The sequence below is a fragment of the Schistocerca serialis genome, chromosome 9 (genome assembly GCF_023864345.2).
Source record: "Schistocerca serialis cubense isolate TAMUIC-IGC-003099 chromosome 9, iqSchSeri2.2, whole genome shotgun sequence".
NCBI lineage: Eukaryota > Metazoa > Arthropoda > Insecta > Orthoptera > Acrididae > Schistocerca > Schistocerca serialis.
The window spans coordinates 18537943-18552523 of NC_064646.1; the positions used below are offsets into that span (position 1 = coordinate 18537943).

General features: G+C 43.4%; 1 pseudogene; it reads right to left on the minus strand.

The window, feature by feature from the left end:
- Window positions 1-11631: 11631 nt before the first annotated feature.
- Window positions 11632-11749, minus strand: LOC126419966 (5S ribosomal RNA; annotated as a pseudogene).
- Between the last annotated feature and the right edge of the window lie 2832 nt (window positions 11750-14581).

Here is a 14581-nt window from a genome sequence, read left to right on the forward strand (position 1 = left end):
TGATTTACAGATAAATGATTTTAAAGAACAAATAGTTCTAAAATCTGTGGATAGTACCAAATTCCCAAAAAACTTTGCGGGTATTGGTGAACTGAGAGATATTTTAGAATTGCTTCTATCCAGAAGTGCTATTATTCGATTCACACATGACAACATAAATATAATTTGTGATGCATTGCAAAATATTGTGGACGTTTCAGAACGGAGATAAGGCCAGAATTTCTACCAGAATTAGTAGGCTTAGACTGCAGTTCAATAAGGGTTTAGCCATTGTGCACAATTTGTAGTGTTTTGGGCCTAATTATTTTCAGTATCTGCACATGCTCATAGGTGTATGAGAAAGTCTGACTTCATGTTTTTGTCACATCCTTGTACACTTCAGATGTTGTGCTCATAAGTCTGGTGCAAGCCCTGAGAAGGAACAGTTGGTCGGTAGCTTTCTTCTTTATGTTAAACAGAAGTTCAGTTTCATAAAGATAAAGGATCATGTCGTGTCATTAATGATTTGTGACATACACCTCGAACCGTATATGGCTTATAAGGGAGATAATATTCTAGAAACAACTTTCAGTGGTGCTATTGCCACCCGCTCTGTATATGTTTTTATGATCCGCAGCCTTTTGTCTCCATTTAAAAAAGTTGTGCACATCCCACCTGTACAGACTCTGTAGGCAAGTGATCTTTTCACTGATTTTAAGAATGTTAGAGTGAGGCTTGCGTAGGATTGATTTCATACTGGTTTTGTGCAACGGAAACGTGCAATACGGCCCATCATCTTCGACTCGGGACATAAATTAGCTGTATTGTGTGATATCATGGTTGTGCCGCTTATTAGAAGTGGATCATGTTTGAAGATGGCGTTTGGTGGTATTTGATGCCACATTGTAGCGTTGAATGTTGAAGATTCAGAGTCATTTTTCAGTGATGTTAATGGGACATTGGACTGGTGGAGCGTTACGTTCAGTGCTGGCCGGCCACGGCGTGGTGTGTGTGCGGATCAAGGGCGGGCCTTTCACTTGGCTTTGTTGGGTCCTTCTCGGATGTGTGCGAAACTGTGCGACATTTCATTTAGCATTCCGGGACGGCATTTATCGTACGGCACAAGTCTCTTCAATTCGGCATAATCATACTGTCAGCGCTGTTTAACCTTCGCTATTTGTTCGTTATATGAACGATATTCACTGCTCCAATGGCTGTTTGAACAGAGGGGGCCTTCTATCGTTCTACCACCGTAGTCTTTTAAAATGAATGGGAATGACAAAAGAGAGGGATGAGATATCTCAAATCGCATATACAGGGTGGTCCATTGATCGTGACAGGGCCAAATATCTTACGAAATAAGCACCAAACGAAAAAACTACAAAGAACGAAACCTGTCTTGCGTGAAAGGGCAAACCAGATGGCGCTATGGTTGGCTCGCTAGACGGCGCTGCCATAGGTCAAACGGATATCAACTGCGTTTTTAAAAATAGGAACTCCCATTTTTATTGCATATTCGTGTAGTACGTAAAGAAATATGAATGTTTTAATTGGATCACTTTTTTCGCTTTGTGATAGATGGCGCTGTAGTAGTCACAAACGTATAAGTATGTGGTATCACGTAACTTTCCGCCAGTGCGGACAGTATTTGCTTCGTGATACATTACCCGTGTTAAAATGGACCGTTTGCCAATTGCGGAAAAGGTCGATATCGTGGGCTATTGTGAACAACATGCCAACGGGCGTGTGCTTTGTATGCTGCTCGGTATTCTGGACGACATCATCGAAGTCTCCGGACAGTTCGCCGGATAGTTACGTTATTTAAGGTTGGTTCAAATGACTCTGAGCACTATGGGACTCAACATCTGAGGTCGTCAGTCCCCTAGAACTTAGAACTACTTGAACCTAACTAACGTAAATTGTGAGCCATATGTTTGACTATTACAGCGCCACCTATCAAAAAGCGAAATAAGTGGTCCAACTAAATCATTCATATTTCTTTACGTACTACACGAATATGTAATACAAAATGAGGGTTCCTATTTAAAAAAATGCAGTTGATATCCGTTTCATCTATGGACGCGCCATCTAGCGGGCCAACCACAGCGCCATCTGGTTTCCCCCTTCAAGCGAGACAAGTTTCATTCTTTGTAGTTTTTTCGTTTAACGCTTATTTCGTGAGATATTGGACCCTGTCACGATCAATGGACCACCCTGTCTACGTGATTTGTGCCTGGTAATGCATATTTGTATGAAACGACATTACAATACCAAGCAGAAAGAATTTAAGGATTTAGTTGGCAATAAAAGAAAAAAAAAGGAGACAAAAATTGACAGACGGGATTCATTGTTTTGTATATCAAAAAGCAACTTATGCTAAATTTGCAGGCCTGGAGCACTTGCAGAAATTGATGGTACGAATAGTCAAATTTCTGGAGTCAAGCGCATTATTCCACTGTTTGTTGGTTGGTTGCTTGATTTTCGGAAGGGACCAAACAGCGAGGTCATCCGTCCCATCGGATTAGGGAAGGATGGGGAAGGAAGACGGCCGTGCCTTTTCAAAGGACCCATCCAGGCATTTGCTTTGAGCGATTTGGGGAAATCACGGAAAACATAAATCAGGATGGCCAGACGCGAGGTTGAACCGTCGTCCTCCCGAATGAGAGTCCATTCTCAACTGCAATAGTTTTCAGTTGATTTGTTGAAGGGAAAATTAGTGCAGGAACGAAAGTGCAAACTCCATGAGCCGTGGCTGATTCATGCTACGCGCTGGATTAATTCTTCATAGCGATTCTCTGTTTTGTCTCCCGCGGTTATCGCGATTATACTGTTATCCTCTCCTTCCGCGTGTGGTAGCAGCGGTGTGTATCGATATTCGCACCTTGGAGGATCTCTCACCTGGCGCTTATAGTTTCCGGCTGGGTGGTGTGCGACCAGTCGGTCGGTTGCCATGGAGCAGCGAGGAATTATTGCCGGGACGTAGTTTGGCCTGGCCCTCTGGCGGTCTCTACGTGGTGTCGGAGTGTGTGGTGCTGTTCCCATTGGTTCGAGGTCCGTGGCTCAGCGATCCTGGACACGAAAGTTTGGTTTTGATTTAACCTACCAGCAAGTCAAAAATGTTCACGTTGTGTCGTTTGGAGTCCATTGTCGGCTGTTGGGATATTCCCGCGAGCAACAACTTGGTTTTCAAGTTGGAAAATTTTAGCCACACTCTGATGGAGTTTCACTGTTTCGGGTTATTTGAACTGAAGTGCAGCAGCGAAATCTTCTTCCTCCTGGCCGTTAACGTTCCGGTTACCTGCCCTGGCCTTTGACGTAAATTTCAGGCAGTGTGGTTTCCTCATCGTGCTGTTGCTGTCCAGCACGGTCCGTAGTTTGACAGCTCCATGTACGATTGGTTGTGGGCGCCATTATCTTCTACGTTGTTCCGTTGAACTCCCTGTTGTCCCCTGGTCGGGTGAAGTGGAAGTTATCTTGTCGGGGGGGTCCGTTGACTGTCGGTCGCATCGTGAATGGTTGGCCCGACTGCCTGTCTCACCTAAGTGAACGTTAGTGTTTGAATTATAGGCCGACCCTCGAACATCTGAACGCCCTTGTGTGTGTGTGTGTGTGTGTGTGTGTGTGTGTGTGTGTGTGTGACACATTAATGTCATGCAAGTGCTTCATCAGCAGTTATTTTCCACCAAACCATACAATGAATGCTGAAACACCTTTAAATGTCGAAAATGACTATGCTTTTCATTTTTGTAGTGGAATAATCCCTCACACAGTAACAGCAGATGATCAGCTAGGCTCGCAGGAGAGCTTCTGCTGCTAAGCCATGTCTCTGAAATATCCTTTCTTTCAGGAGTGCTAGTTCTGCAAGGTTCGCAGGAGAGCTTCTGCGAAGTTTGGAAGGTAGGAGACGAGTTACTGGTGGAATTAAAGCTGTGAGGACGGGGCGTGAGACGTGCTTGGGTAGCTCAGTCGGTAGAGCACTTGCCCGCGAAAGGCAAAGGTCCCGAGTTCGAGTCTCAGTCCGGCACACAGTTTTAATCTTCCAGGAAGTTTCAGCTAGGTTGCAGTTTGTTGTACAGTATGCATATGTTCTACATTCCTACCACCGAGGTTGCTATGAATGTCTGACATGGATAGTGTTTCGTAGTTTGTGGTTCGTATCTGCGAAATAATAGTACGTCAAAAGTTTCAATTCATCTGCACTACAAGCATACTACAAAGTTTTTTTTTATTTCGCAACAAACTTGTGGCGGTAAGTGCTCAATACACGGTGTTCTATTCAGCATACAGTTCATTATCTCTGGAGACAAAGAATATACTGCCATACTTAAGTATTCTAGACAAACACCAACACACTTGCTGCTGTTTACATTATCAGTAAACTATGTGAGGAGGCTCGTCTGTACTGGGTTTCCACTGCAACACATTGGGGTTTTTTGTGATCTTTCTTAGATATCTTAATTGATTATGAAATGAGCAGCTTTGAGTGTCCGTAAATTGAGAGTTCTTGTGACGCCTTGCTTTGGGAGAGGGGGGATTGAAAAGAATGAAAGAGAGAGAGGGAGGGGGGAGAGATGGAGAGATAAAGAGATGGAGAGCTGGGTAGATGTAAGATGGGGGGATGGAGGGGGAGAGGAAGTGGGAGATGACGATGTGGGCGAGAGGGATAAGAAAAGGAAGACGGAGATCCAGCGGGAGAGAGGCGGAGAAAGAGAGATGAAGAGATGGAGAGATGCAAAAGTGGGTAGATGGGGAGAGGGGGATGACAACGTGGGGAAGTGAGAGGAGAAGAAGGAGATGGAGGGGAGGGAGGGGAGATGGAGAGGGAAGGATCTAGAGAGCGAAAGCAATGGAGGAGGATGAGTGGGAGGGAAGGAGAGAAGAGAGAAAGTAAGAGGGATGGGCCTAGAGGTCAGGTCGAGAGAAGGCGAGGTGGCGAGGAGAGGGAGGTGAGAGGGTAGCACGAGATTGAATGAGAATATGATTCACACAGAGAGACAAAAAGAAAGAGAAATATTTATTTCATTTCACAAAATTGTGGTGGTTCATAAAATTTCTCTTAAAAGCTGTCGGATACGAATATTTACCTTTTATCGCGAGCATTTCCTTTACAAGCGACTATGATGCTTCCTTTCTAAGGTCTTGCCAAGTAGTGCGGTCAGCTTTGGTTAGGCTTCTAAGTTCGAACCCCTGTCCTTTTTTTTCAGTAGATCGTTAGCGAATCGGAAATTGTTTCATAAGTGATACTCATGAAGAAAATTCTGCACTGGTCTATTAAATCTCAAAACTACTTTCGCCGTATGCAGCTGTTTTCCTGTCTGTTTTCCGACGAAGAGATGTGTAATGAGTGGAAATATTCGGGCTATCACAGCAATAAATTAGACATTCTACTCCTCAGTAAGGATATCAAACGAAAATAAGACTGCATTTTAAGTGGCAGGCCGCGCGGAATTAGCCGAGCGGTCTCAGGCGTAGCAGTCATGGACTGTGTGGCTGGTCCCGGCGGAGATTCGAGTCCTCCCTCGGGCATGGGTGTGTGTGTTCGTCCTTAGGATAATTTAGGTTAAGTCGGGTGTAAGCTTAGGGACTGATGACCTTAGTAGTTAAGTCCCATAAGATTTCACACACTTTTGAAAATTTTTTAAGTGGCAGTAACGTTCCGTAACGTACTCGTATAGTATCAATTGATCGTAAAATTTCCACAAATCACAGTGGTGTAACAAATCGTCTCATAACATTCTTTATTTCCTTTTACGGGGTGTAGAAATACGATTCTATCGCTTTAGTTGTTGGTTTATGATGGTACTAAGATCATTTCACAAAAGCAGGAGCCTGCCAGACGTGACCTCACGTCGCAGACTCTAAAATTGCAATTTTTTATACAAATAAATTTATCTGTTTCGAGACGTGTCATGCCACGAGAACTAAAACTTATTATATCCCATGGAACTAAGGTGTGTGAGAGTATTATTCCCCCGATTCCAGGAGAGGAGGCAGGAGCAGAGTCTCCTCTTGCCGCTCTCCCCTTCTTGCGCACGCCTATGGTGAGAGTCACTGTTGCTGCCAGAGGGGGAAGATGTGTGTACTGAATTTAGCTCCGTCTATACTTCCAAGTCACCTCCACGTTTAATCATCTCATCTTCCTACTTTTCTGTATAGGTGCAATAAGTAAATTTTGATTATTTATTGTACTTTCCACTGCTGTAGTTCTAACGGTCAGCAGTGAACATAATTCTGCAGTACTTGAATGAGTGTTTTTAATGCAAGCACTGAGACAGCACTTTTAACAGGTTTCCTGAATCAATGCTGTTGCTGATACGTGTAAGTTATTTATGTCAGCACTCTATAATTATAAAAATGGATGTTTGCGTGCGCCTATGTGTTTCAGCACTTCTCCTGAATGTCTGTTGCAATTTCAGCGAAAATGGCTACGTAAGTGACCTATCGGGAAATATTTACTTTTGAGATAGCAATTGTACCATTATAGGTTGTTTGGGTAATGAATGGGATAATGTGTATGTATAATTGAAAACTCACTGTATTAGTACAGTATACATAGTTTTCGGGACTATGTGAATTGCAACAGTCTTGCTGTTTATCATCTAGTATTAGGGATGCGAGTAGGAAAGTGTGACGTAGCAAGCATAAATAGTTATGATTTGTTCAAAATGTTCAAATGTCTGTGAAATCGTAAGGGACTTTACCGCTAAGGTCATCAATCCCTAAGCTTACACACTACTTAACCTAAATTATCCTAAGGACAAACACACACACCCATGCCCGAGGGAGGACTCGAACCTCCACCAGGACCAGCCGCACAGTTCAGGACTGCAGCGCCCCAGACCGCTCGGCTAATCCCGCGCGGCATTTATGATTTGAATCATTTTAAAACATGCATGATATACATACGACTCGCTGCTTGAAAAAAAATAATAATACCACGTGGCTAGGGCAACCCCAGCACTCCTAGGGATCGATACGGCGATACGAGAGGAAACTGAGTTGTAGAACATTTCACATGATATCTTGCGAACCATGGATGAAGGGCATCAGACAGATGCCATATTCCTTGACTTCCGGAAAGCGTTTGACTTGGTGCCCCGCTGCAGGCTCCTAACTAAGGTACGAGCATATGGGATTAGTTCCCACATATGTGAGTGGCTCGAAGACTTCTTAAGTAATAGAACCCAGTACGATGGTGAGTGTTCATCGGAGGTGAGGGTATCATCTGGAGAGCCCCATGGAAGTGTGGTAGGTCCTCTGTTTTTTCTATCTACATAAATGATCTTTGGGATAGGATGGATAGAAATGTGCGGCTGTTTGTTGATGATGCTGTGGTGTACGAGAAGGTGTAGTCGTTGAGTGACTGTAGGAGGATACAAGATGACTTGGGCAAGATTTGTGACTGGTCTAAAGAAAAGCAGCTAACTCTAATTATAGATAAATGTAAATTAATGCAGATGAATAGGAAAAAGAATCCCGTAATGTTTGAATACTCCATTAGTAGTGTAGTGCTTGACACAGTCACGTCGATTAAGTATTTGGGCGTAACATTGCAGAGCGATATGAAGTGGTACAAGCATGTAATGGCAGTTGTGGGGAAGGGGGATAGTCGTCTTCGGTTCACTGGTAGAATTTGGGGAAGAGGTGGTCCATCTGTAAAGGAGACCACTTATAAAACACTAATACGACCTATTATTGAGTACTTCTAGAGCGTTTGGGATCTCTATCAGGTCGGATTGAGGGAGGACATAGAAGCAATTCAGAGGCGGGCTGCTAGATTTGTTACTGGTAGGTTTGATCATCACGCGAGTGTTGCGGAAATGCTTGAGGAACTCGGCTGGGAGTCTCTAGAGGAAAGGAGGCGTTCTTTTCGTGAATCGCTACTGAGGACATTTAGAGAACCAACAATTGAGGCCAACTGCAGTACAATTTTACTGCCGCCAACTTATATTCCGCGGAAAGACCACAAAGATAAGATAAGAGAGATTAGGGCTAGTACAGAGGCATATAGGCAGTCATTTTTCCCTCGTGCTATTTGGGAGTGGAACAGGGAGAGAAGATGCTAGTGGTGATACGAGGTACCCTCCGCCGCGCACCGTATGGTGGATTGCGGAGTTTGTATGTAGATGTAGATGTAGAAAATATAATAGGAAACTACGACCAGTATTAAGACGGAAATCTATAGTTGTCGACGTTGCTAGGCTAATTTCTGTCAATCGCGATGACAGCTCACCAGAAGAAACATGGTTGCGTTGGTGCTGCAGACAGGTAACGCTACAGTAATCGAAAACGACGAATATTCGTGCCGAATCTGTAGCGTTCGGAGTTGTGGGACTGATTGATGACACTTCTACTGAGAATCAGTACGATAATTAACGATCAGTTTCTTATCTCATTCAATTTGAGATATTCTAAAGCAGCGGTGGCCAAGAATTCGGTTTGTGAGCGATCCTCTATCGCGAGTGCCATAGCGCTCAGCCTAGCTGCACACTTCCCCACCGCTTCAGCGAGCTTTCTGATTGAGCGGAGGGAGAAACAGTGAAGCAGCATCATTTGAATGACAGTGCAGTCGCGCTGCGTACGACTTTTGTTCTGTATTTCACATATCTCAAAAACATTGATCACAAATTGTTTTTGGCGCACTGAAGATATTATTTAATTTTTATCTGTTGCGGACTGTAGGCATACGGACAAATTCAGGCGATTTCACAGATGTTTGCACTCTGATTGCCAAGTAATTGTTACTTATTTAGTTTCATAAGAGTGTTGACTGAAATATTGTAACACTTTCGCAGTCTCATTATGGAGATGTGGAAACTCTACCTGAGGAAAATAATTTAGACGTTCTGGACAATTTTAACGTAAATAGTTGCCGATGAATCAGTTACATCTGCACGAGTACAGGTGCGCTTTCAACTGAAATGGCAAACAGTCTTGAAAATTGCTCCAAAACAGATGTAAGACTGGCAGAGTGCCCAAAACTTTCAGAAAACGAAATGGCAAACAGTCTTGAAAATTGTTCCAAAACAGATGTAAGACTGGCAGAGTGCCCAAAACTTTCAGAAAACTATCCTTCTTATTGTTGCAAGGCCACAATCAGTTCTTCAGACCTCGCATTTTCTTTAACGCCAGTCCACTTAGAGAAATGAACGGTTTTTGTCAGAATTTGTGCCTTCCACAAGGCGGCTCTCTTTTTAAGTACGTCCCTATCAAACCAGAAAGAAGTTGTTTTCCACCCTGCAGTGTCGTGCAGTGGGCAGTGGACATACTATGAAAGGTCCCCTTTGGAAAATTATAAATGACAATGCTGGTAAACCTCTTACGTTATTTGATTTTCAAACCGCTGAGTAAAACTGAACGTACTCAGACATTTTTCTCTTTACTTATTCTGATCATCACTAAACTGACACACAATATTTTCAGAGCAACGCAATCTGACTTGCAATAATCCCTACAAAAGAATGGCCGTGACTAACAATAACCTACACCGTTCATGAATCACTTACCTCACAAAAATCTTCGTTACTCCAACTACTGCAATACGGCGAGCGCCAATACTGCCAGCTAAATAAAAGATTCTGACTACTGAAGGCACTAACTACTGATAGGCATAGTTAGCAAATGACAGATTTTGATAGAGAACAAACAATGTATTTACCTTAATAGTGTTCAAAAGTCATTATATATCAGTTATTAACATCCAGTCTTACAAATTTCCTTTTTCTGACGGACACACATCCAGATCATCCGCTCTCAAAACTCTGTCATCTCTCTTCCCACATCCACCCACCACTGCTGGCGGTTCACCTCCAATTGCGCAACGCTACGCGCTGTTCACATCCAACTGCCCAACACTACAATAGGGAATATTGCAACAATGTCAACCAGCCACAGACTGCACACAGCACAGTCAGTGATTTTCATACAGAGCGCTACGTGGCGTTACCAACATAAAAACCTAAATACCCTACTTACAATACATGCCCATTTAAAATGCAAGGTTTGCAATCCATTCCGGACGCCCTAATTTTCGTTCCTGTACTCCTTTTTCATTCATAAAATCACTAGTAGCGAGTTTTAAAGCAAAGAATCGTTCGTGGCACGCCCCTTGGCTTAAAGAACGTACTTTGCAATCTATTCAAAGTCTCCAAACTTGTCGCTCAGTTCCACCAAAAACTGTTACAACTGACAGGGGAATAATGCGTGCGACTTAAGAAGTTTTACTATTTGCACTATCAATTTCTTCACGTGGTCCATGTTTGCAGATGTAAGAGAGACTGCTTCTTGATGTACAGAACAGTGCACTGCGTCTAACGATCTCTGTAATTTTTTACTCTATCGTTGTCAACTAAATCTTTAAATTCCTTTTGCATGGTATTGTAATGTCGTTTCCTAGAAAGTCTGCACTATCCGTCGATTATGCGACAGCATAACAGATATTGAGAATTCTCATCCATCTCTTCCGACACTCACATTCAGTTTGAAAGACTTGTGACGATAGATCGCTAGATTGACACTTCTTTTGCAGACAGCTACTAGACTTGTGAACGTCCTTCAAACAACGAACAAGTAGCGAAGGATAAACAGAACTGACACCACGATTCTGCCGAACTGCAGAGTTTTGGGCCGACAGGAAAACGCCACATCGCAGTACTAGATGAAATGTCACGCTTTGCCGAATACTGCCGAGAAGGACCGAGCAAACACGAGACAGTCTGAACAACGTCCCTCACGCCAAGCAGGTGCCAGGTAACCTCACTCTAAATGTTTGGAAAGAAGGCGTTTAGCCTCTTGACAGTAGCAGCACCATAGTGCAACACAAACTCAGACTAAAGAAATCAACGCCTGTGTTCTCTTAGCTTCTGCCATCTCTTCCATTTGCTATATCATAGGAAACTCGGATGCGGCTTGGCGTGTTGTGGCCAGCCCTGTTCTGAAGCTTTCACAGTGTTTACCCTTAGGTTTGGTATACCCTGTTACTACTGACGTTAGAAACGACAGTTGTGCTTAAATGGTTTGTTGGCTGCCAGACAAAAAAGGTGAAGGTGTCTGAAGCCACAGTCGAATGTCTATGTCAGGTCTTACATCTGTACATCTGCGAGTGTGTAAATGATTAAGAGCTTGCCGTTCTCTGTGACAGGTAGGACGACCACCAGACTGTATAACTGTTGTTCGGGTTTCCTGTTGTTAGTAGGCCTAGTTGGTTAGACAAGGGTCGTGAACAGCGTCACGATGCTGTGTGACCACTTCGAAGGACATGGGGATGCGGTCTGCTCGTGTGACACGGAGTTGTCAGCACCTGACAAGAGTTCGAAAGAGGCGTCATCGTTTGTTTGTTTGTTTTGTTTTGTTTTAGAGCTCAGAAATGACTTGAGGTCATACGCGCCGACGTCGTAACCTATACAGCAATGAGAAAAAATTAAAATCTACTGCACGTCAAGCCCAATCGACGGAAGGAAAAAAAAGCACTCCGCCTTCAGGCCACGAGTGGCCTACTGGGACCATCCGACCGCCGTGTCATCCTCAGAAGAGGATGCGGATAGGAGGGGCAAGGGGTCAGCACACCGCTCTCCCGGTCGTCATGATGGTATTCTTGACCGAAGCCGCTACTATACTCAATTGGCATCACGAGGCTGAGTGCACCCCGAAAAATGGCAACGGCGCATGGCGGCCTGGATGGTCACCCATCCAAGTGCCGACCACGCCCGACAGCGCTTAACTTCGGTGATCTCACGGGAACCGGTGTAGCCACTGTGGCAAGGCCGTTGCCGACGAAAGGAAAGGCAGCTAAAAAAAAAGGAATCCTGGATAAAAAGTGCAAATCTTAGCCAAGAAAGCAAAGTAAACTAATGCTTTACAGAGACTACATAAAGGACAAAGTTGCCCTCCAACACTCAGTGAGACAATTAAGGCGACATCTTTTATCATGTGTGTGATGCCTACCCCGTCTTAACAGACTACTCGTGGTGAATGGGGGAGATGTTCGATTCTTCCAGTGTTTCGGAGGGACACAGAGGTTTTACTCGTGGCGTCATGGTGTGGGGAGGCATCAGGTATAACTTAAGGCCACGACTGATAGTGAATGAGGAAACTCTGATGGGAAAAGGAGACGGCTGTCCTACGTCGTGTCGTCCTCAAGTTTTGACTGTCATGTGACAGTATTGTGGTGCCATTTTTCAACAGGATGATGCTCGTCCACATATGCTACGTGTCTCTGTGGACTATGACGCTGAGGTACTCCAATGGGCAGCGGTATCCCCAGACCTGTCACCAATAGAACATTTGTTGGACCATTTAGAACGCCAAATGCGTCTCAGTGCCTGTATCCAGCTTATCAAGGACCAGTTGCAAGAGTTGTGATCCATTTTGCTTCATGAGAGGGTACAACAGTTTTACGACATGCATTCCAACCTAACCAGTGCCTGTACTGGGGTCGGAGGGAACGCAGCGTCATACAGGTAAGTGAGCTCATATTGCGAAGATATTTGTGAATTAAACTTCTATTTTGTAAACACAGAAATAACATTATATATCCTCTCAACCGGCGATCTTCCATTTCCTTTTTCCCTTCTCTTCTGCGTGTTTCACGGTTTTTGTCAATCAGTGTATTTTACCAGTTGTACCGGTAGGAAATGAGCGTTTTTTTGTGAAAATGAAACACTAATTTTGAATTGGAAAGTAAAAACATTTTATTCCAAGTGCTGACCATTGCTTTCTATACATTTTGACCACCTTTCTGGCAGTTTGTGGACACCACGCCAATACAAACGTTCGTCTGTTGAAGCAAACCAATCAGACACCCAATTATCGACTTCTTCGTAGGAATCGAAGTGTTCCTCAGTCAATGCGTGTCCCATTGATGAAAACAAATGGTAGTCGAAAGGGGCCAAATCTGGTGAATACGGCGGTTGGGGTAGTAGCTCCCAACCAAGTGTTTTGATTTCATCGTGAACCAGTTTTGCTTAGTGTACAGGTGCATTGTAGCGTAAAAAAATTAATTTTCGATGCCTCCTGGCCATTCTGGTCTTTTTTCGATCAGTGCATAGTTCAAATTAATCATTTGTTGTCTATAGCGATTAGTATTCACAGTTTAACCGGGTTTTAGAAGCTCATGATACACCAGACCTTTCTGATCCCACCAAACACAGAGCATTGTCTTCTTGCCGAATCAATCTGGTTTTGCAGTCGATGTTGATGGTTGTCCCGAATTAACCCATGATTTTTCCCGTTTAGGATACTTATAATAAATCCATTTTTCATCGCCAGTAACAATTCGATACAAAATTGATTTTCTTTCATGTCTTTGAAGCAAAATTTGGCAAATGGTTTTTCGGTTTTCCATCTGTCTTTCATTCAATTCATGTGGCACCCATTTTCCACACTTTTGGATCTTTCACATGGCTTTCAAACGGTCAGAAATTGTTTGTTGTGCAACATTTAGCATTGCTGCCATTTGCTTCTTCGTCCAATATTGCTTGCAATTCTGCGTCTTCGAACTTTTTTGGTGGTCTTCCACGTTCTTCATTTCTTACATCAAAATCAATATTTCTGAACCGTTGAAACCATCTTTTGAATGTTGCCTCTGATAGTGCATGATCACAACATGCCTCGACAACCATTCGATGTGATTCTGCAGCACTTTTTTTCCAAATGAAAACAATAAATCAATGCTTTCCGCAAATTATCACTTTCTGGTACAAAATTCGACATTGCTAACACTATGATAACATATGATGTTGTTTGTTCCATGACTTGATGTATACTAAACATCTTTGACAGATGTCATACCAACCAAACAAAAAAAAAATTTGAGGCTCGTTCGAACAAATGTTCCGTATCGACACATTTGTATCTTAACGCTGGTTTCATACCGGTTGTTGTTGTTGTGGTCTTCAGTCCTGAGACTGGTTTGATGCAGCTCTCCATGCTACCCAATCCTGGGCAAGCTTCTTCATCTCCCAGTACTTACTGCAACCTACATCCTTCTGAATCTGCTTAGTGTATTCATCACATGGTCTCGCTCTACGATTTTTACCCTACACGCGGCCCTCCAATGCTAAATTTGTGATCCCTTGATGTCTCAGAACATGTCCTACCTACCGATCCCTTCTTCTAGTCAAGTTGTGCCACAAACTGCTCCCCAATTCTATTCAATACCTCCCCATTAGTTACGTGATCTACCCATCTAATCTTCAGCATTCTTCTGTAGCACCACATTTCGAAAGCTTCTATTTTCTTCATGTCCAAACTATTTATCGTCCATGTTTCACTTCCATACATGGCTACACTCCATACAAACACTTTCCGAAACGACTTCTTGACACTTAAATCTATGCTCGATGTTAACAAATTTCTCTTCTTCAGAAACGCTTTCCTTGCCATTGCCAGTCTACATTTTATATCCTCTCTACTTCGGCCATCATCAGTTATTTTGCTCCCCAAATAGCAAAACTCCTTTACTACTTTAAGTGTCTCATTTCCTAATCTAATTCCCTCAGCATCACCCGACTTAATTCGACTACATTCCAATGTCCTCGTTTTGCTTTTGCTGATGTTCATCTTATATCCTTCTTTCCAGACACTGTCCATTCCGTTCAACTGC